Source organism: Pezoporus wallicus, unplaced genomic scaffold (assembly GCF_028554395.1).
Source record: "Pezoporus wallicus isolate ANWC-B61680 ecotype Strahan unplaced genomic scaffold, APGP_CSIRO_Pwel_v1 contig_6428, whole genome shotgun sequence".
NCBI classification, from domain to species: Eukaryota; Metazoa; Chordata; class Aves; order Psittaciformes; family Psittacidae; genus Pezoporus; species Pezoporus wallicus.
Window position 1 is genome coordinate 3,608,121 of NW_026639269.1, and position 24,128 is coordinate 3,632,248.

At 37.7% G+C, this 24,128-nt stretch overlaps 1 protein-coding gene across 3 annotated transcripts in view; it reads right to left on the reverse strand.

Moving 5' to 3' along the window:
• Positions 1–244: 244 nt before the first annotated feature.
• KHDRBS2 (KH RNA binding domain containing, signal transduction associated 2) overlaps positions 245–24,128 on the reverse strand; it is a 356,153-nt gene continuing 332,269 nt past the window's right edge. The window contains exons 11-13 of one of the 3 annotated variants that reach the window (XR_008972741.1): positions 21,570–21,774; positions 15,689–15,793; positions 245–1,020 (exon numbers count right to left, since the gene is read on the reverse strand). The gene's annotated coding sequence lies outside the window, so the exon portion shown is untranslated. Of the gene's footprint in view, positions 1,021–15,336; positions 15,794–18,444; positions 18,928–21,569; positions 21,775–24,128 lie in introns of those variants that run through there. The other 2 variants (XR_008972740.1, XR_008972739.1) reach the window with 2 other exon arrangements.

Genomic DNA, 24,128 nt, shown 5'->3' on the forward strand with positions numbered 1-24,128 from the left:
GCAATACTTCAAAACAGATATCTTCTGATCTTCTGGAATAATGTAAAGTGTTTTCTTTAATAATTATGAATATCTTTAATATTGAACTTGTTACATTCTTATGTAATGGCAGACCTCATATCTCATGTGGAATGATGACTACTAACTAATACAGGTGTAGGCTATATACTAATTTTTTGATTTTTAAGCATAGCATTTGTTCATTTGTCATAAGAAGATTTAACATGAGAACCCTGATAGTGTGTTTTAACATTAAAATACAACATCAAGCTCCAGAAGATTTTTTGCTCTCCTTAGACCTATAAAGTAAGAGTCTTCATACAGATAATGGTTTAAGGAATGTGACAGCTCCTTACATTAATGAAATTGTTAACAAGATATACACTAAAAGTTCCTTTGCTTCCAAACAGTTCCATACCTTCAAGGACTCTCCAAAACAGGACACATGCAGTGCATTGCATGTTGGAATACATTATCTCTGTTGTTAGGTCTTTTCAAACAGAAGCTGAAACCCCTATATTTTAAGCAGTGCTGTTGTAGTGCTTATTTTGTTGTAATTCAACACAAGCATTTGACAAAACTCGTTGCATTGTGTACCTTTAATTAATATGCCTTTCCATCTTTAAGACCAGAAAATATTAATGGAAACTGGGTCTTATAAGCAGTAAAATGAGTTCTAAGGGACCTGAAACAAATAGCATGTGTTTTGGCACTCTGGTTAGCTTAGGTTTTTGAAATGTAGGCAGGATCTACAACTGAACATTAGAAAGAGATTTATTCTGTACCGTTTAATCATCTTGTTGCAGTCTTTGTCAGAAGAAAGTAAGAGGCAACCTTGTGCCATTTTCAGTTCTTGTTTAATATCTTCTTCACAGGAAAATGCTGCCAGGATATTAAAGTCATCTGTTCTTTTGGATAATAAGGATGTAATGTACCATTCTGACCTTTCCAAATGCTGTGCTTCAAATTGCTGTTCATTAGACACTTTTTTTTTTTTTTCTTGATTAAACTCTTACTAACCTGTAAAAACAGAATGGAATAAAACCTAGTCAAGACATGGCATATCAAGCATGATCAAAACAGAACCACACATTTGCATAGCTCAGGGGCTAAAACAGACACTAATGCTTTTTGTGCTGTATCATTACTGTGTTCCCACGTAACAAGCTAAAATGATGTTTCTCATGACAATCCAGAGTCTCAAGCTGAAGAACTTCTATTTGGTTCAAAGTTTAATTACTAGAATAAGAAAGACTATTTCTGTGATCTGTAGAAAAATTTCAGAGATAAAGTCATAAGAGAACTGAATTATAATCCTCAAATGGAAATGTAATTAAATGATAAAATATATATGACTGAAGGCCAGATTCTGTTAACCTCATTCATCTTTGTTGAATTGCAGATTCTTAAATTCATAAATAGATATTAAGGGCAGAGGAAATTGTACATTATTGTCTAGTCTAGACTCCTGTGTTGTCCCAAAATTATCAGCCTTTGTAGCTTCTGAGATGCAGCATATCTTTCAGAAGGACACAGATTACTCCAGTGGTTAAAAGATCCCATTGTTAATTTGGTGTAGGGGGGACACGATGGTATTCTTGGCTCCAGCTAACTATACATTTCTTTCTCCTATATCAGAGAGCTCTGAATTGTCAGAAATCCTGAAGTCAAGCTACTTCTTAGTCTTGACTGAATTAACACATAGAGTATCTTTTGTGTTTTGCTATTGGTACATTTTCTCTAAATTTTGTTTACTTCAGAACTATTTTCTGTATATGTTTTTGATTTTCAACAAACCATAATGGCACAGGGGTTTCCAGTCAAAGTTTCACAAATGTTGTGAACAAATAATTCTGTGACAATTTCTGACTACTATTTACCTGTTTACTCTTACACCAATTATATCTGTCTTCAAATAGTTCAGTAGTTCATAGAGAACTTATTATCTATATCGACACACTGTTCTTCTCAAAATTATTATTTTTCTGGCTAACAGGACTAAAACAGACTAGAACAAAAACTATTAATCAAAACTGAAATTAAAATACAACCTGTCCCTTTGCATACAATTTTTAAAAAGTCAATATACTGCTCACTTGTGTTCACAGTTCAGTTCTGCTACCTGTAAATGACTGTATTAATGGGACTTTAAACTGTGTGTTTAACACTTTAGGCTTGTTTCCACTTTCTTTTCAATAGTGATGTGGTTTTGCTCCTAGTTAACCTCTGATCGGGAAAGCTGCCCAGCACTGGGACTGATGTTACAGAATTACATACACATTTGGTGGTGTGACTGTTAATGGTGCTCCTGAGAAATAATAACATTGGTGACAATGTTATGAATGCCTCCCGAGGGAGCGCACTGTCAAAGCAATTTGTTAACTGCTGTTTGCTTTTTCTGTCTCTGTAGATTAGTAAGCGTTTTAAAAGCACTAGGTAAGAACCTTTGTATTAGCACTTATCAAACCAAATGACACAATAGGAAAAGTATGTTCGTGTAACAGAGGAAACTGTCTAGTATGGGCAATGAATTTCTTTTAGTGGTTTGTATCACACTCACAAGTATTAAGAAATGAACACGGGGATGCAATGACAGATGATAACACTTGATTCTCAGGAAAACAGATCAGTGTAATCAAGCAGAGCAATAGCTTAAGATTCTGTTTATAACACACTTCCTTAGATACATTTTTTTCCTGAGTCTGAACATTCGTATTACTGAAAAATACATTTCCCTACAAAAGAAGCAGAATTCCAAGATGTCGTTTTAGCTGCAGGTTATACCAGTTGGTTTGTGCTGTGATGCCGGGTCTTGGGAGAAGGCAAGTCATCAATCAGGAAGGGTTTACAATGATACTGTATTAACTATTTTCTCACTTTCAATTCATATAGAAGGCTCAGTATCAAAAGAAAGGAGAAGAGCCAAAGCAAGTAATTTAAGATTCTTTCAGATGTCTAGTATTCATATGGATGCACATGTGGGTAGCTAGGCACATGCACACAGATATATAGTGGCCTAAATGTGAATTTACAACCTTTTCTAGTGTCTACATATTTGAATTAGCAGTATGGCATATCACCACAGACTGTTCTGTTCTGTCTGGGGATGCTTTCAAAGGCATTCTTATTGGAGGCACTAAAGACTAGAGGTATGAACTAATTACTGTATTCTGACCTCAAGTAACCATGCAAACCATGACAACTGCCTGCTGAATCTATAGATTCCCTGGAGGAAACATTTCTCCTCTTTCTTGATAAATCACAGTTCTTGGCATGCTTTCCCAACAGGGCAGTACATGGAAAAGACTGGAACTCCACAGCACTGTGGATGGCTACTTTGCCCACCTACATGGGTAATCTGAATCTGTTTAAGGGTCATGAACATTTTATTCTGAACTGTTACAAAACCAACTGCCCTTAAAATGGAACCATATGGCTCTTCCTCTTAAAACGTCACTGCTGTCACCCTACTTTAGTGCTATGTGGAGAACTACACAAATGCATCCTATAGACAGCAGGACTAGGCACTTTCATTTTTTGCCTAATATTAAGCCTACATAAAATTCAGCATCATTGATTTTATGTTTTGTTTCCAGGGGACTGTGAAAAAGAGCCTAGAGAATAACAAAAGCAGAAATACCATTCAAAACTAGACAGAAGAAGTAATGAAGTCTACTTAAACAAGCAAGAATAGTTGAGATATGGTGTTTTGGCAGTGTTAACTAGAGGCAGGACATTCTGGCTTTTAGTTAGAAGAATGTAATTTAGGTAGAAAACTCAGTTTTCTTACTAGGATCTGAAAGAAAGGACAGAGGTTTTACATTAAAAGTGCTCTCACTGTGTTTATGAAACATTTTTGTGTGCTCCCAAATATTTAACCAGTAAGACTAATCCAAGAACACTAATTTGTCAATGGGTTGTAACATTAGGATTTGTCTTTTTTTTTTTTATTTTCTTCTGCCTTCTCTTTTTTTTTTCTTTTCTCTAATATTTTCTTTTTTCTTTTCCCTTTCCTTTCCTCTAATCTTTCCTCTTTTCTTTTTTTCTTTTCCCTATCCTCTCCCCTTCCCCTTCCCTTCTTTCGAAAAGTCATAACCACTGGAAATAACTTTTTCTCCCATTGGAGGCACAGAATAGATCCCCAACAACTGAAATTTACACAGCTTATAATTTAGCATAGCAAGAGCTAGTTTCCTTTTGCCTGGGGTTAAACGGATGTCTGGTAAAAGTACAGTCTATTTTAGAAAGGGAAGTAGGTGAATGTTGACACTAGGATTCAGGGAACACTTTTTTTATACTGCCTAGAATTTTTGAATTTTTATGACAAAGCAGAAATGAAAGCAAACTCTCTGTATTTGCACAGACAAAAGTAATTATTTTGATAATTTTGAAGTCATAAGGGAATTCTAATGCAAAGTCCTAAAATTTAATATATAACCTAACAACAAATTTGAAAAACTTCATTTCTTCTTACAGCATAAAGTGAAATCTAATGTGTCCAGAAATTAATGGAAAATGAAAACAGAGCGTGAAAAGTACTTATTAAGACAATTAAAATTGTACTTAGGGATATTTTACTGATTTTGCATTGTTCTGTAGAATTTTCAAAACATTAATTTTTATATATGGACAATCCCAGTCTTCCCTGAAACTTACCTAAGCGTTATTTCCCTGCCAAATAGATCTGTGGAATAAAAAAAATTGAGTGCACACTGAGTACCTGTGATGAACATGTGTAAAACTAGGCAGAAACCTGTGGAAATATGACCGCTTCCCTATCATCTTACCAAAGCCAACACCCAATGACCACCTCAAAAGGCTCCAAAGGGCTACTGGTTCAGAGACATCACAGCTGACTTCAATTTGCAGTTACCAATCCATTGCTTTTAGAAGCACAGGCTGCAAGAAACCCTAGTAAAACTAGGCAGGTGGACCTGGAGCACTCGGTATCTTGTCCTCCTGCTATGCAGCTGGAGTAGATCCAACAATTTTTAGAGCCTCTGGCAGGGCGGCTGGGAGCAATGCCTGGAGCATGGCTTTGGAAGAGGAAGATTGGAGGCCCCAAAACCCCAGCAAATGCTTTGCTATTGATTGTCCTACTGGGATTATTATGGCCCAAAACCCACAGTACAGAACAGAATGGGCAGGACTTCCAAGATCACTGCTTGTGCCTCAAGCAACAATACCTGCAGCCCAGAGAGTACTTTCCTCACCCTTCTCAAAGTTCTCAGTGCTCTCCACTAGCTCTGTATTTAATCTCTTCAAGAAAAAACATTGTCCAAAAATTAGGTACTCTGGAGAAGACTTTCAAATTTCATTCCCTCAAAATTAGAGTTTAAGCAGTTTGCTCATTGTTATAGCATCAGACTATACAATGGATTATTTTGTATATCTGCATTCTGTATCCATATATATGGATATATGCACTGCAAATATAACAGACAGCAGTTCAGGGTCTGTGCTAAAAAACTTAACATGTCTCTGGTGCAGTGGAATGCTAAAACTTTCGGTATATAAAACACATATCGATTTCAATGACATTATACATAAACTCTGTTTTGTATTTCCTCAACTTTTTTTCTGTATTAAATTCACCTACTCTTTTAAACAGGTAAAATAAATATCCTTTTATATTTCTCTGATTAAGAATATCAAATCTCATTTGTTTCATACTGCATCGTATGTGCAGCACTTAATTGAAGGCTTGATTTCGAATCTCCTCAAGTCAGTTACAGTTTGGATTGGCTTGAATTTGATGACCGTTGTCCTTTTTGGTCACTATGGCAAAAAAGCCACTGCATTTCCAGTCCTGGATAAAGAATGCTAGTCATGCACATAACACTGAAAGTGAAAAAAACCCATCGTATTGGGAGGGCAACAACAAAGAATGAGGCTTTCCACTTTTTGTTAATCCAAACATTTGTGTTTCTGATTTAGGGATTATGGTTCAGCAGATGCCAATTGTTTACATTTTGGAAATGGTACCTCTTGTTCGTACGAAGGGATCATCCTGAAGTGAGTCTGCTTGATCTCTATAAATATTTGGAGGTGGTGTGCTACTTTAATGGAATTAAAGTAAATCTCCATGTAAATCATGGAGATTTCTACTGGTACACAGACTACACTGAACAGAAAGCCACTGAACTGACTTGATGTAGCCCTTTTATTAAACTGTCTTCTGTACTGTTAGCACAGCATAATTTTTAGAGACAGATCTTTGAACCTATACACCTATGATCGGACCTGCTGAGGTGAACGGGATTTCTTGTTACTGTAGTAAGATATGACTTCTTTTGTTTTTTACTTCCTTTGTCAGTTTGACACTGAAACTTCGTTACAGGTATCAATTCTTGGAGTTGTACATAGTACTCAAGGGTACAGGGAGAGAAAGGAGCATCTCAGAAACCACAACAGGTGATTCTTATTAACAGCTGACGATTTAATGACATCTTTTATAGCTTATGGTAAGTCAACCTTTTGTGGTTTCAGTGAAAAGCTTACATGACTTCTCATTTATTTTTCAGAGTTATTACATTTATCACTCTTAACTGTCCTTTGGTTGGATCACAATCATTCAAATCTTTTAAAGTGTATGCCTAAATGCCTTATTGTTTATTCTTGTGTTGCCCTTTCTTCTCATTTTGTCATTGACAGAATCATTTGTTGTCCATTTTCCAGATTCCCACACAGAACTGGCTGTGCCAACCAATTTCCACGTGATGGGAATACCTGCCCTTTTGTTGACAGGACAAGCATATGCAGTATTCTAGTGATGTATGTGTACTGCTGAAGCACATATGTTACATGCTTTAAGTGAATTATTTGCCTCAGTAGTTTTACACTTAGCTCACTCTGAATCTGCAGATAGTGGGATGAGATGAATTATTGTCTACAGTTCAGAAATATTTATAAAAGAACTGTTTTCTACTAAAAAATGTATTATGAGAATACTAAACATATTAGAATATTACAGAAAAAAATCCTGGTGTACAGAGAGAGTAGAAATTCTGAGAAAAAGACCTGGAACATGAGAACAAGAGACACAGATAACATTTTTCTATCTAATTCAGGATTTTTTTCTAGTGCTGGCATTATATAACACATTAGAAAAGGCTGCAGAAATCTCAGAGTCACTGTATGCTGTTCTGTAGTGCTGTGTAGAGATATAATTCTTTCTGATCTCACAGACAAAGCTTACAGTACATAAGTAGTATAAATGCTTTCCACTCAACTACCAATTAAACAAACAGTCATTACAAAAAATCTTGCACTTTGTACTATGTCATTATTATCACACCTGAAAAATCTCTCTGGACAAAGATCAACTGTGAGAGGATAACAAGCTGGATGAGATTCTATTAACAAGCTGATGAGAAAATGAGCATGAGCTGGCGGTGCGTGCTCGCAGCCCAGAAAGCCAACCATATACTGGGCTGCATCAAAAGAAGCGTGACCAGCAGGGAGAAGGAGGTGATCCTGCCCCTTTACTCTGCTCTTGTGAGACCTCACTTGGAGTACTGTGTGCAGTTCTGGTGTCCTCAAGATAAAAAGGACATGGAACTGTTGGAACAAGTCCAGAGAAGGGCCACGAGGATGATCAGGGGACTGGAGCACCTCCCGTATGAAGACAGGCTGAGAAAGTTGGGGCTGTTCATCCTGGAGAAGAGAAGGCTGCGTGGAGACCTCATAGCAGCCTTCCAGTATCTGAAGGGGGCCTACAAGGATGCTGGAGAGGGACTCTTCATTAGGCAGTATAGTGATAGGATAAGGGGTAATGGGTTAAAATTTAAACAGGGTGTCCTGGGTTCAGCAGTAGCAGTCATTTTTCTCCTTGTTGGTAGCTGGTGCAGTGCTGTGTTTTTGACTTTTGGCCTGGAAACAGAGATGATAACAATGATGTTTTGGTTTGGCCAAGGACTTTGTGAGCCTCATGCTCTGCCAGGGAGGAGGGGAAGCCGGGAGGAAGCAGAGACAGGACACCTGACCCAAACTGACCAAAGAGGTATTCCATACCACAGCACGTCATGCCCAGGATGTAACTGGGAGTTACCCAGAAGGGCTGGGACTGCAGGGTTGGAGGAGGCATCAGTTGGTGCTTGGTCAGGCTGGGGGGGGGGGGGGGGGGGGGGGCGAGTTATCGGTTGGCTGGTGGTGAGGTGATGTATCCTCTTCCCTTGTTATTTCCTTTATCATTATTATTATTGGTGGTAGCAGTAGTGATTTGTGTTATATCTTAGTTACTAAAACTGTTCTTATCTCAACCCGTGGGAGTTGCATTCTTTTCAATTCTCCTCTCTGTACCTCTGAGAGTAGGGGGAGGGAAAGAAGGGGGGGGGGCAAGTGAGTGAACAAGCTGTCTGGCTGGGTTTAAACCACCACAAAGGGGAAGTTTAGATTGGAAGTAAGGAAGAAGTTCTTTCCTTTTAGGGTGGTGAGGCACTGGAATGGGTTGCCCAGGGAAGTTTTGAATGCTCCATCCCTGGTGGTGTTCAAGGCCAAGTTGGACAGAGCCTTGGGTGGCATGGTTTAGTGTGAGGTGTCCCTGCCAATGGCAGGGGGGTTGGAACTCGATGATCTTAAGGTCCTTTCCAACCCTAACTATTCTATGATTCTATGATTCTAAGCAATAGGAATATAAGACTAATATTGCACCACCTTATGAAAACTGATGATGAATACACTTTCATTAAAATATTAGATTATGGCTAAAAGTGAAATGTCAAAATAGGAAGCACATAAAAATATAAATAGGATAGATCTGAGAAATTTCAGAGATGACGTTAAAGTTGGCAACTGAGAAACACAGTGTATGTCAACATGCATTTTGACAAAATGGAGATTCATGTATTTCAGAAATCTGGATACTAATATATCTTCTTTGATTTTAAATTCATTGGATTCATGGAAAATATATAGAAAGTCATTGTGTCCATGCCAACAGAAACAGCTGCTCACTGCATAACAAATGGACAAGAAACAGCAAATAGTTGAATATTAAGTGCAATTAAAACATCATTTTATAGCCCCAAAGTGTGCTTGAATTGGCATCTAAAATGCTTGAAAAATCCTAATAGCTAAACTGTCAGTGCTCCCTATTGATGAAAGTCTTACTCGTCATTTAATTTAGATCATGCAAAACTAGAAGAGTTCAGAGAAAAACATTTTTTTTTTTAAATGTGAAATGAACTTGAACATATCACTAAGCCAAATTACCGCTAAGCAGTGAACTAAAAGTCTTCTAATATACATCATAAATAGGTATTTATGGGTAATGGGAACAGCCATAATTCTGCTTATTACCTCCCAAAAAAGAATGAACAAACCAAACCCCACTTCAATCTTCTAGAGCAAACCTGTTATCAAACTCTCCTGTACATTTAACATAGAGAAAAATTCTAAAGCAATGTGGCATTTTATTTAAAAAAAAAACGAAATGTAAATGCTTATGCTTTAATGCAAAAATGAATCATCAAATTCCTGAGACTGGGGAGGAACTTTGTTGGCACAGTTACTCCTCCTGAAGAACCCATTGCTACTGGGTCACTGTAAGAAGGGTCTGGTATTACTAAATTTTCACCCAGCTCAGATTTCAGCATTGACTATCCAACAGGTCACCTCTTTCTTGGCGCATCAGTGTTGATTGCTTATTTCGCCAAATCCGCTATGCTGAAGTGGAACAGAAAGCTACAGAGCACTCACAACACACACAGGATTTAACCTCTGCACCTTTTGCTGAAAGATGGGGGTGGTTCATGCTGATGGTTTTAACTTTTCGTCCTTATCAGAGTATGATTACTGCTTGGGTTATTTCTTACTTACACAAACACTAATAATTTGTTGCCTGTTTATATATTCTGGAAAATGATGCATGTATTACCAGCACTTACTTGACCATTGCTTAAAAAGAAACAAACCAGCCAAAAGCTAGGTTCAGTTTGAAGGCTTTAACTTCATGTAGGCATGATGTTAAAGCTATAGAGAGTAGAAAACCTGTTACCCTGACAAGGAAACCCTGTCTGTTAACAACTGCCTTTCTGCTTATGTCTGGGCACAGGAGTTTTCAGGAGCTGCTTCAAGTCACCCTTTTCAGTCTACATTGTCTCCTGATTTTGAAACTGATAATTCGACGCCTTTATGGGTAGTTTCTATGAAAGTACTGCTAAAATCCACACAATATCCCTTATCCCTTGCCTGAACTTCAGTTGGCTGTGCTAGGTAACATCTGAGATTCATAACTTTTTATTTTTCAGAGAAAAAAAGCCTTCCATCTGCTCTGACTCTGTGTTTCCATCTTTCACTTCCATCCTGAGATTTCTGCCATTCTAACACTTCACTTTCTTAGTGCATTTAACTAGGGAATAACTAAAGAGATCCAGTTGCTTTTATTCAGGAATTGCTGTCCTAACTAAAGTCTTTGAACTTGTAATTATCCTTTGAAAGTCCTTTATTGCACCATGTATGTTGAAAATAAAGTTTTATTTCTTAAAATGTCAAGTGTAGAAGTACATTAAGTGAGACACTCAGAGCACACAAATACATCTGCGGAGTCGTGTACTGAATACTACTTTCCAAGAGGATGAAAGTATGCAGAATGTACCTGCAGCTTGGATAACGATTGTAACCCCTATCTATTCACACCATGATATTCATTCTATTCCCCATGAAGACTGTCATTTTTAAGTTGCAAAAGCCTACCATCACCAAAATTGCTTTAATATATCTATATGCAAATCTCCTATTAACTCCACAGGAGCAGTGATTAGCAAAGAAAGGGTAACAAAAAGGACAGGGAACTGCAGCTGAAGGACTGTTACACTTCAGATACTTCAGAGGAGTATCTGAAAGACAACACTGGGTTTACTGTTCTAGCAGTGGGGAAGTCAGCTCCTAAATGAGATCTTGAAGAAAAAAGTCTGCTTCTTTAATGACTGGTCCACTGTGCAATACCGAAGACTTTGGAACTGCATGTGTTAAGTTATTGCCCAATTTTAGACACATCTGCAAAGTGAAGTTCAAACCAGACATTTTAATTACAAAGCCAGCAGACATCTTATGCACTATCAATAAGACAGAAGGGAAGCAAGAAAGGTGACAACACTAGTTGGATTAAGACATGTTAGAGAACTCATGAAGACCATGATAGAAGAAGCTGGTAAATATACACACTTTTTCTGTGATCAGAAGAGGGTGCCCTTCTCACATGGGATATTTGAAAAATAGGTCCTATTTTCTCAAATAGCAGCAGCAGAACAAGATGAACTGAGATGAACTGATAAGAACGAGGTGATGCTGAGATGAATGATGGGTTATCATTTCATACAAAAGCTTGGATCACTCCATGTACTTGGCATCCCATTGGCTTTGTCAAATTCAAAGAAGGTTTACAGAGAATATATGGAAACACTTGCCCTTGCTCTTCTTAGGGAAAGCTAGAAAGAAATCAAATACATTCTGTTGGGATTATGTTGAATTTTTAGCCCTGCCAGCTCAAGAGCTCCCAAGGAAAGAAGTGATATTCTGTCCAGTTCCTAGCAGCAATAATTTGCTGCTGTAACAACTTGCTCTGCTACAGCTGTGTTGGCTATTCCTAGAGCTCGTGCTCAGCAGAGTGCTTATGGAGGATGCAGCATTTACCAGTTTCTCCACAGCTGTGTTCAAGATCAGAAAAAAGTGTAAAAGAAGGTGGTTGGTTTTTTTCCCCCCTGATTTCATGTACAGGTACAATTTATTCTTCTGAAAATTTGTATGAAGTACAGATACATAAATGGAGTACCAACAGATTTGCCAACTTGTTCCAATGGTGCATCTAAACAATACCTGGGCAACAACTCAGGAGAGACATAATAAGAGAAAGGGGCAACTGAGAAAAAGTATGAAGATGAGGAGGTTCTGAACTTACAAGGTAACAAAAAAACATTCCGGCCTGCAGAAGTATCAATATTAGTGATGAGGCCTAAAACCAAAATGTAGCCACTTGATCTTCACTCTGAGCTTAGTGGGCTGGCAATTAGAAAATTATCTTTTTACTTTTAAGTGGATTACCACTCATTAAAGTCACCAAAGAAAAATCTGGTGTTCAAGATGTCTTTTTTTTTTTTTTTTTTTTAACAAAGCCACATTTCAAGGAAAGTTGTAATTTGATATGCAACATTTATTGCTACTTTTGAAGACAGTGCTGTAAGAAAATCACTCCATATCTTACTAAATAGCTTTTATATTAACAAATCCTTATATGTTCAAGTGCAAAATTACCATGACAGCAAAAGAGAAGGGGCTCTTTTAATTTGCTTTGCTGTTTTGAACATCCAAGGACCTGCAAAAAAACTGGATAAAACCCACTGCTTTATTCATACTCTAGAAATATCTCTTTGCTTCTACAGGAGTGATAACTGCCTGGATCTGTGAAATTTGGTGATTACTTCACATATTAAGTATAAACAGGGGCACCTCTGTTATGCCCTGTATATGCTAACAAAAGACAAGTTATTGGATTGCATAATATTCATGACTAACCTGGAGAAGACTTAGAATCCTATTCCACAGCAATAACAGAATGAATGGGAAGCTGTTAAGAGGATCAAACTCACTGTACAGAGATGTGAAGCATAAAGCCATAGTTAACGACATAGCTAACTTCACTTCCCCATTCCCATCAATGCAGTTTCAATATTCTCCTTTGGTTCACGTTACTCAAGTATATCCTTCTCATCCAGAAGTACATAACCTTGTTTATTTATTTTTTTCATTAAAAACTGAGATGATGGTAACATTTTTTTTTAAACAGAAATGAAGTGTGTTATACATGTATGAATCAAATGAAGAATTTGATGACTGTATGGCGGCATGCAGAGTTGTGGTCAATGGCTCAATGTCCGGCTGGAGACCAGTGACGAGTGGTGTCCCTCAGGGATCGGTGTTGGGACCGGTCTTGTTCAACATCTTTGTCAGTGACATGGACAGTGGGATTGAGTGCGCCCTCAGCAAGTTTGCCCATGACACCAAGCTGTGCGGTTCGGCTGCTACGCTGGAGGGAAGGAATGCCATCCAGAGGGACCTTGACACGCTTGTGAGGTGGGCTGATGCCAACCTTATGAAGTTTAACCATGACAAGTGCAAGGTCCTACACCTGGGTTGGAGCAATCCTAGGCACAGCTACAGGTTGGGCAGAGAAGAGATTCAGAGCAGCCCTGTGGGGAAGGACTTGGGGGTGTTGGTTGATGAGAAAATGAACATGAGCCGGCTTCAATGTGTGCTTGCAGTCCAGAAAGCCAACCATATCCTGGGCTGCATCAAAAGAAGCGTGACCAGCAGGGAGAAGGAGGTGATCCTGCCCCTTTACTCTGCTCTTGTGAGACCTCACTTGGAGTATTGTGTACAGTTCTGGTGTGCTCAACATAAAAAGGACATGGAACTGTTGGAACAAGTCCAGAGAAGGGCCACGAGGATGATCAGGGAACTGGAGCACCTCCCGTATGAAGACAGGCTGAGAAAGTTGGGGCTGTTCAGCCTGGAGAAGAGAAGGACGCGTGGAGACCTCATAGCAGCCTTCCAGTATCTGAAGGAGGCCTACAAGGATGCTGGAGAGGGACTCTTCATTAGGGACTGTAGTGATAGGACAAGGGGTAACGGGTTTAAACTTAAACAGGGAAAGTTTAGATTGGAAGTAAGGAAGAAGTTCTTTACTGTAAGGGTGGTGAGGCACTGGAATGGGTTGCCCAGAGAAGCTGTGAATGCTCCATCCCTGGTGATGTTCAAGGCCAGGTTGGACAAAGCCTTGGGTGACATGGTTTAGTGTGAGGTGTCCCTGCCCATGGCAGGGGGGTTGGAACTAGATGATCTTAAGGTCCTTTCCAGCCCTAACTATTCTACGATTCTATAAGAATATTATTCTGAAATGTTACCTCTGTCCACCAAAAATGTATATGTAAGTCAAATTTAATTTGCACATTTTTGTTTCAAGCACCTCAAAAGATGTGGTGCTGAAAAAAGGGTATTTTTAGCATGCTTACTCCTTCATCTGATATTCTTTTGTCTCTAACATCTGCTTTCTTCAGCTGAGTCACTTGCAGGGTATTTCAGGGTGGCTCGCAGATCGAGACATTACTTCATTATACCAATATGAATTGCTGGGATTTATTTCCTATTTCAAGTGATAACAAAAACTGTTCAAATGTTTCTTATGCTAAAAGGATCTCAAATACAATATTTTGATTAAGACAACAGTGATACTGAACTCTTACTGAATAAATAACATATCAACTGTTATTGAATAGAGTCGCATATCTAAAAAGAAGGAATTGAACTTCATAGTTATCTCAATGAGTATTGTTTTAAAGACAGTACAACTTTATTAAATCATATATTATAGCTTTTTCAAAATACTGCAATATATTAAAAACCCCTAAGATTAGAATTAGCTTTCATTTAGCTGATGAAACTCCACAAGACACAGTGATAGATATTTTGAAGTTATTTTTTTCTGTCTTCCAGACCCTGAGATTTATAAAATAACCTGTAACTGGAGGAAAACAAAACACAGAGGTCATTTCAACCTGTGCAATAAGCCAGTGACTGATTTCTGCAAGCACAGTTAGCAGAGCTGACAACTATGTGGAGCTAATCTAGTAATAGTGTGCTAAATTTTGCTACTCTTCTAACTGGGACAAATTCTCAGATTATTTGAATTGCTATTCAAGTAATTTAATCACTCTCTTGGCACCAGCGCAATGAAATGTTGATTTTAAACCCATGAGAATTTGACCCAGTAAATACTCCAGTAAAAACCCCAGTACCCCAGAACTGCTGCATATGAGAAGTCACACTGTTTTATCAATGTCTTCTAACCATACTACTTCGTGTGAGGAATGATCACAATGTAAGTATTAGGAATGGCGTTGTGGCCTTGGTGGTATCTTTAAAAAGCAGATTTTTTTTTTTTTTCTGTCAATCCTCTTGTTTATTTTGCTACTGCTCAAAAGACACAAGTTCCATCCTTTCCCAAATGTGAGAATCTGCAATGCATATGGTTCAGTCAAAGGACATCAACTTTGCTTACTGGGATGGAAATAAAGATGGCAGTATAGTATATAACGCTTTTCTGAGAGAAGCTGGGTTTTGCATTTCAGGAAAATGTTTCAACTCTGCAGGAACTCCAGATGTGCAAGCCTATGACAAGAGTCTTGCATACAGCATTAGTCTCTCCACTCATTGCCTAGAGACAAATGTAGATGGGAGTTACTGAATTTGGCTGTAAGTTTGAGAACAGTCATAGAGGAAGGAGGGCCACGTACTGTCCAGATTAATGTTTGTCAGTCTGCTTTGGACCTGCTAAATGTAACGATACAATGTCTTCTAAAAGCAGGAAGCAGATTTGATACCAGAGGCTGTATTCAGGCAGTGTCTCTTAACTTGGGGCTTATGTAAGTGCATATGTATACATATAGGACAGAAGCCTCTACTTAAAATCAGCCAGTCACCAACTCTCCTGCTAAACTACAGTGTCTCCAGAGATCCTCACTCAATTATTAATGCATCTGCTGCTAATTTCATCATGCAGAGTGTGAATTTGTCTTTCCACATCGAGCTCTAAGGGAAGTTTGTAAGAAATATAGAACTTGTCAGCACATGAGAGTCAACACATTACTGCTGTGCTGCAGCCATTTATAATGAAACTAAAATGAGCACTCACTTGTTTGGCATTAATTTAACGTCCCACTTAGCTCCTATCAGATGTAAATAGCTGCTTCATCCATTTAAGCATTTCTGTTTATGCACATAATAAAGTACTCTGTACCTGTCAAGTAAGCAGAATTCATAACTGAAATAAGAAATGGATGAGGAAATTCAATGTTTTTAATATTAAGGCCCTACAGGGGGTGCATCAGACTTTTTTTTCTGGTCACAGGTATCTCGCTGTGAGGTTCACCTTTTATCCCACCTTGCAGAGACAATATGAAGACATGACATGTATATACATGTTAGATTGCCAAAAACATTTCTAAAAGGACTACCTGTTCAACTCACGGCACAATTAACAACAGCTGTAGTTGTCAAACATACTCAAACCAATATAAATTAGCTATCCAACCTCTTGGTATTTAAATGGCTTTTATGTCCCCTATTTTAGAAAAACACAGTTTAATTTTAAACAGCATTCTAGTTATGATCATTCTCTCTTGAGGAAATTTTTTATGAGAATGAATGGAGGTAATGACTGCCATTAGTCACTGTCATTAGCATAATACATTAGAAACAACAATATTTATAACAGGCTACGACATGACAATTAAAATATGACTTTCTATCACTTATGTATTCTTTGGCTACAGCTGCTTGCTATTTTCTAAAGTTAAACTGATAGAAGTCTGGTAATGGTATATTTAACAGCATGTTCATCATCAGATCTAATTGTTTTCCACCACAGGGTATGAAGCTTTATGTGCTCTACCAACCTAAAACAAACAGCCATGCTGCTCAATAGATGTTCAATTAATGTTTATGGTGCTACTTTTATAACCCAAGTTACAAGATAAAAAAGCTCCAAGAAGCAATTTAAGAACCTCAGAAGCTTAATGGGACTTCAACCAATACAAAAAATTACTAAAATTCTGTAGGGTCCCACACTTGAGGATGTGAAATAGAAGAATTTAGCCAACATTAGAGAATTCTTCCAGGACAATGGTATAATTGCCAAAGGAGAAGAAATCAGACCTTCACATAGGGGAAGATTATTGAGCATCTTCAGGCTGGTTGCTTTGCAACTCGTGCTTATGCTGGGTTAAACCAGAGAAGACTGTTTATCCCAAGTCATGCAAAGGACAGACTCTGTTGCTCAAGTTGCTGTTATCCCCCTGACAGTTATTTGCCCTCAGTAACCCAGGTTCTCTCCACCTACTCATAATTCTCTCTCCTATTTAGCAGAGCCCATGCTGATTAAAAGGAAAGAACAGTTCAAACACAGGTTTCTCTATTACTGCCATGGTACATATTAATTTTTGTCTCTTTTGTACTAAGCCTGTAGAAGGCAATGTAAAACTACTGTAAATACATTTACATTGGACAGCTGCCATTCTTCTAAATTATGAAAGTAAATGATTTCTGGCTTGTACTGTTAATTGTATATAGCAGTAATGTATTCATTCAGAGCCTCCCATTTTAATTCATACACCCTGATCTCTGGCTTTTAATGGTGCATTGCATGCCTGCATTTCTCTGACACCCAGGCAATGAATCACTGACACTCCTCAGTCCCCCAAAGTAGCTGGACACAGTTAGACAAGGAAGAACCAGACCTGAGGGGTGGTGAAAATTTCCTTTAAAGAACTACACATTTTTTCACACCACAAACTCTGATTGACATTCATTGCTGCAAATACATTTTAATAGAACTGCTGTTACTCTGCCTCTCCTTCCAGCCTCCCAGGAGTTTTGTAGATCAACATGACGTTCAGAAACAGGCAGAAAATGCTCTGCAAAGTTTAAAGGCTGCCAAACCTTTTTGGCAACTTCCCTCCATGAGCCCAGCTGAGAAATGACAAACTTATCACTGACTGGCTAGTGTTTAAAGCTGACTGCTTTTGATTAGGAAGCAATGAACCTTCCATTCTGGTGTTCATTTTGTGTTTCATAAGCACCTCTTCACTGAAAATTATGCAGTTGAATTTGATTAGTGTAATGCTACAGTTTTATTATTATTAGTAAATACAGGCATCTTTTATGGTGCTACTGCACACTTAGGAGAATTTCAGGATGGTTAGACTTGCTTTTATTTCTTATGTATTATGGATTGACATTTAAAAAAAAAAAATCCAATAATAATACATTCCTGTGTTGCAGGTACTCACTTGTTTTGCATTGCTCCATATGTACTCATACTTTACTTCTTCTCTGTTCCAGTGGGAAGAGTAAGATGAATGCAGTCCTGCCTACTCAAGGACAGAGTACTGTGTCCTCAGCAGTTTAAGCTGAGCTAGAAAGAAAGTTACTGTGAACTGCAACAGCTAACCCCTTTAATGGAAAACTCCTGTATTAAATTCTATGCTACAGACTTCGTTATTGATACTTCAACAGCTAGTGCTGTGGAAAAGCACAGTCACCAGAGGTGCATGCATTAAACACTGAATTGCTCTTTTCAATGTCATCTAACTCCATGAGTTGCAATGTGAACACTCTGGAAAGCTTGATACACTTTTATCTTCTGACAGCCTTTCAACTAAATGTCCTTTCACATTATTATGTAACTTCCAATGATTTTCACTGTGAACCTCAGTAATAAAATTCCATTTCATGTCTGGAGCCCACAACTTTTTTGGACAGTCAGTTTAGACTTAGAGGGGGAGAAGTGCATTTGACAGGAAACAAATGCAGAGCGAAGTCAGCTGGTCAGGTCAATAAAAGCTAAAAATAGTATTTGAGAGAAGAGAGTTCACAACACAGCCTAATGGCTAGATTCAGTACTAACTAAACAATTATCTCTGTATCAGTGTTATAAGGATACCCTAGTCACCCAAACCTACATGCTGCAGAGCGGTTACGGGTGTAGCTACAGAACTCACCAGTAGCACTTATGATTAACTAACAGCTTAATGTATTCATTACTAGTATGGTTCACAGTGTCTTATATCTATTAGCCTCAGGCTGAATATTCTCCAACATTTAATTCTACCTACCTCTAGAAAAATGCATATACTTATACAATTTATCTTATTTGCTTACCTGTTTTCATAGATCATTGCTGTAGTGCATGAGTACATCAACATATCCCAGTCATTAGGGATGCTTTTAGAAAAATAAAGTAGGCTCACTTTAGCTGCAATTCAAGCTATTAGTGAAATATTAGTGTAATATATGCATCTTCAATACTTCTCTGGCTTTCATAAACAGCAGCTGGCTGTCTCAAAGTCTGTACTATGTTAATTTCCACATTGTCTGTATAAAGATGCAAGACAAGAAGTTCAAAAAAGGTGTTTTGGATGAGGATATCTAGATCTTGTGTGCCAGTGATGACTTGATTTTTGAGAACTTTAAGTTAAGGCTAGTGAAAGCTGCAGTCTTTCTGAAAACAAAAGTATGTTTTCATTGTTCAACTAAAAATGGAAATTTCTATTTTATCTTTTGAAAATGTTGATGGTTATCAACAGAATTGCCTTCTCCTAAGCAAATCTCATTTCTTTAATAAACAAGCAATGCAACAACAAAGCCACCAGAGAAGAGAATTAGCAAAGATAGTTATAGAAGTACAGAAAATCCACTTCTGGGAAACCCCATAGTCCCAGTTCCTTGAGGTGAATGCTGCACATGGGGAGCTCAAAGTGAAGGCCTTGAATGGCCTGTTCCATTACAGCAAAGCTCTTGTGCATTGGACTGTGCTTCTTTATGCCCACTTTTCAACCTCTTGCTCCACAACAGAGCACTGAGCACAGAACTTGAAGGACAAGCATATGTGTCAAACCTTGTGTTCCCTTAACTGTACACAATTTAATTTTTGACACATACCTGAAAAGGGGCTAAACTGCCTTTCAGGACTGAATTGAGGATATGCACACATATATATCTATACAGCTGAAAAACAAAGTCAGAAAATGCAAAGGAAGTCATGGAAGCAAATGAACCTCGGTATTTTAGTATGAAGTTCTGGATTGTTCAAGATGGGGAAAAATTAGAATTCCCTTTCTTCTTTTGCAGATTTCTGTTCATCTTCTAGAAAGATATGCAGGGTCTTCCACCCTCCTGGAAAACTTTTTCACTAATTAAAACCTGAAGTTATAAAGCCAAAAGGAATCACGCCTCTGAGTTTCCATGAACATTAAATCATTTTCTTTAGGCAAAGAATGAAAATGATCACCTACTTCCAAGTCTCTCTTTTAAGCCTTTTTAGGAAATGTAGTCCAATGGTTAGGAGACTGGGATATAAGTAAAGGTATTTTGGTTCTGATGAGTAGCATTCTGTGTGATGTAAACATTTTCCCCCTTCAATTTTGCTATGTGGAAACCACAACTAACAATAGAGGCATCAGTCTTATTCCACAGTGCTATAATGTGAAAAATATTTCTAAGGGCCCTAGATTACTAGTTACAAAGCATTAACACACTTAACCATAATGTAAGTAAACCCTTAAAAACCCTACATATTTTCAACCATTTCATAATCTCACTCACAGCCTACTTACTTAAAACTGGAGTGCGCATAATGTGACCCAGGGTTTATTTCCAGGTCTGACTAGGAGAAGGAATCTTGAAAACTATACTGATTATTTTCTCAAGTCTAGAGATGTGTTACTTTTTGAATAGCTTTTGGCCACGTTCTTGAAGCTTTTTGGACAGAAAAATCTACACCTAAAGCAAGGCATAGTTCAAATTTTGATTGCCATTTGCAGAAAGCAAATTGAAAAATAGCATGAGCAGAAAAATGTCATCACTTTCAGAACATGAAATGACAAGGAATGGAGTACTCTAAGAGGACTTCATGTTGTTTTGCAGTGCAGGAGACTAAGCTTCAGGTCTGCTTTCCGGTGTACAGTTAGAAGGAGTAAAGGCAGGACTGTGGCTGTACCAGAGGTCTGGGAAGGGATGGTGTATATAATATTGATGCAAGTATTTGCGCTGCCACTGCACATAATCTGCCAGAGCAGTTGCAGAGTAATTCTGCATTAGTTATTGATAATGCTTTTGTCAGCTAGCTGAAACTTTGGAGTGTTGCTAGCTATCATCCGCAAAAACTGAAAATGGCCTTTTGTTTCCCATGCTGTTTACTGAAGAAACAAACTCATTTATAATCACCAAATGCAGTAACTGCATTATTATATGATATATTGCTATAAAAAAGCTTATTACAGAAAATACAGGTTTCACATATGTTAAGATCTCTAAATTCCTTTAAAGCTTATTACTGAAGATTATTAAAGATCTTTTTAAAGATCTTTTAAGCTTATTACAGAAAAATACAACTCCCATATACATTCTTTAAGGTTTTTAAAGATCTTTAAGGTCTCTTCCAACCCAATTTAGCTTAGATGATTTAGGAAATATTAGATTTATACTTTCTAATATAATTAGATGATGTTCTTTAGTATATACAAGAAGACATAGCCTTTAGTTACAGGACTATATTAGTAAGTGTATGTTCACAACAGCTCACGAAGATACCAAGATTTTTCTAGATGAACAAATGGAGAATAGAGCAAAAACCCCAGAAACTGCAAAATTTGTTTTTAACATAAACATCTCAATGAGTTAACTCATTCCAAGGGAAGTTGATGATTCCAAATATTTGCATTTTTAAAAACTATTTCTATGTTCAACAGATTGCACAAATATAGTTTGATTATTTATATGTCACTTCTGTGAGCAAGATGATTAAATATTATGTTTCATTACCACAGAAAGAAATATTATATATAAATTATCCTGTCTCAAAGTATCATGCATAATAGGTATTAGTGTATGAGCTCTCTTCCAATGACAAACTTAAGGTGAACTAGTTTAAAATAGTATCTTTTCAGACTAAGGTAAGCTGAATTATCTCACATTTGACATAAAATAAAAACATATAGACAAATACGACAGCTCACCTGATAGACTGGAAGATCACCATAAGTCTCAGTGCTGGCATTTCCTAAAGAGGGTGGTAGTGGCAGGTCCAGAACTTGGGGCTGTGAGTCCCAACCTGAGGCACAGTCTTTCAGATCCCACTGATTTATTGCAAACGATGTCGAAGACTCTCAATTCCCTGAACAGCGTTCAAAAGCTACAGTGCTTCCCTAAGGCTCCAAAAAGCTGAAAATCAAGACAAAGTTGGGCAGACATATTCAATGAAGAACACAGAATTAGTTGTCACATTAATATTTTAGCTTAAATGATTTATGTAGATTCACGCAGCATCTCTGTGTCACAGGGTTAGTCTAAATGACAGAAAAGTTTCTAAAGATCTCTAAAATAATGAATGTGCACAACAGAGCAAAAATGAGGAAAAGGAGTAAACTAAATACTGACATTTCTAGGTTGTTTTTTTTCTAACTTTCTGAACTTTTTTTTGGCAAATTTACTGTATAACTTCAGCAATGTAATTTTATCTCAGCTTTCTCATTTAACATCTTGTTATAATGCTACAAATTTATGAAGAGCTGCCTTCAATACCTTTTCTCCACCTGCAATCTTCTACTCGAAATGAAGGCTCATGGTCTATGCACAGTAGTATGAGTATGCTTTTATCAATGTAATAAAAACGGAGGTTTGTGGCACTGAATTTTATGAACACCAACACTCTTCATGCAGATAATACAGCAGAGTAATTATATTCACCCTGAGCAAATTACTTCTGAGTGCTGGTATGGATGAGAATGGGAACTTGTGAGAAGAGGCTGAGTTGGTGTTGTGTTTCATTTCTTGATAATATTAACATAATGAAGCCTGTGACAAAGTAATTAAAATCACTTCCTATTAAAAACAATGGGTTGAGAAATAATTTTAAGATTTAGGCTAAAGAGGGAGGGACTTATTTTTTTTTAAATGCATTAGTTAGCTAGTTTCCTTAACCAGCCAATGGAGAGAAGGTACATAGAATCATAGAATCGTTAGTGTTGGAAAGGACCTTAAGATCATCTAGTTCCAAACCCCCTGCCATGGGCAGGGACACCTCACACTAAACCATATCACCCAAGGCCTCGTCCAACCTGGTCTTGAACACTGCCAGGGATGGAGCATTCACAACCTCCCTGGGCAACGTATTCCAGTGCCTCACTGCCCTAACAGCAAAGAATTTCCTTCTTATATCCAATCTAAACTTCCCCTGTTTAAGTTTTAACCCGTTACCCTTTGTCCTATCACTACAGTCCCTAATGAAGAGTCCCTCTCCAGCATCCCTATAGGCCCCCTTCAGATACTGGAAGGCTGCTATGAGGTCTCCACGCAGCCTTCTCTTCTCCAGGCTGAACAGCCCCAACTTCCTCAGCCTATCTTCATACGGGAGGTGCTCCAGTCCCCTGATCATCCTCGTGGCCCTTCTCTGGACTTGTTCCAACAGTTCCATGTCCTTTTTATGTTGAGGACACCAGAACTGCAGACAGTGTTTTAGAGTATCTGGCTTAGGTACTCTGAATTATTTTCTGTACACTGAAGTAACTTCACATAGAGGAAAATGATTCTGATCAGTGAGAATATAGACATTTTGTATAGCTTTGAGCAAGTTTACTGAGTCGGCAAGAGTCAACATTTTGGATGTCTCACGATATTCTCCAAAACAAACAGATTTTCATGAAAGCATCAAAATATAATTTTTGGGACCCTTATGAGAATTGTTCCTGTACTATGATAGTACATTACCACAGCTGTCTATGATAGTACATTAGCACATTAGGCAAGACAGTGGAGTTAACTGGCACTGGGAAAACAAGTCTGATATAGATTATTCTGGTGTTTAATTTGCTAATATAGATACATAGAGCTTCTACTTGTTCTACGTATTTCTTCTGACCCCTCCACCATGCACCTCAAGCATCTCTTTCTGCATCTGACTGAAAAAAGTCACTGGTCAGGACAGATTTATGGTTTGACAAAGGAAGGCAGTTCTTACATTCTCATGCATAGGAAATCAGCACTTGAGTGTACTGTGACATATTCTTCCGTATACTTGCATGAACATTTGCTGATATAAGAGGAAATTTTGTTATTTTGTAAATGACCAAAATCTTGTATTTTTTCTGAACTGTTTGGCATTTTGGCCAAAATCCTTGGACTTAGCAGATTCCTGTCATGGAAAATTTAATTTGAGGTGGACACAGCTGCATTTATAGAAAGTACTGGTGATCGTAATGGTAGACAGTATTACCAGCCCTGACAATAGTACATTAACAAAATGAAAGACAAATGGAAGCGTGATAGGTGGAAGTTGTATAGCTTATTTTTGAGTTTTGTATTTTTTCTGAGGGAGCTGTGAAGGAGAATGAGTCATCAAATTAAGTCCAGATGAAGAATATGGCATAAAAATTACTTTATATTAAAAATGCAAACCCATTTTCTAAATGCCTAATTATATCCTTACTGTTATTTTTGGTTGAATATGGATTACAAAACCTGGTGTCTTATTTCCATTAGTCTGGCTAAGTAGACTCCAAAGTAGAAAAAAGCCAAAC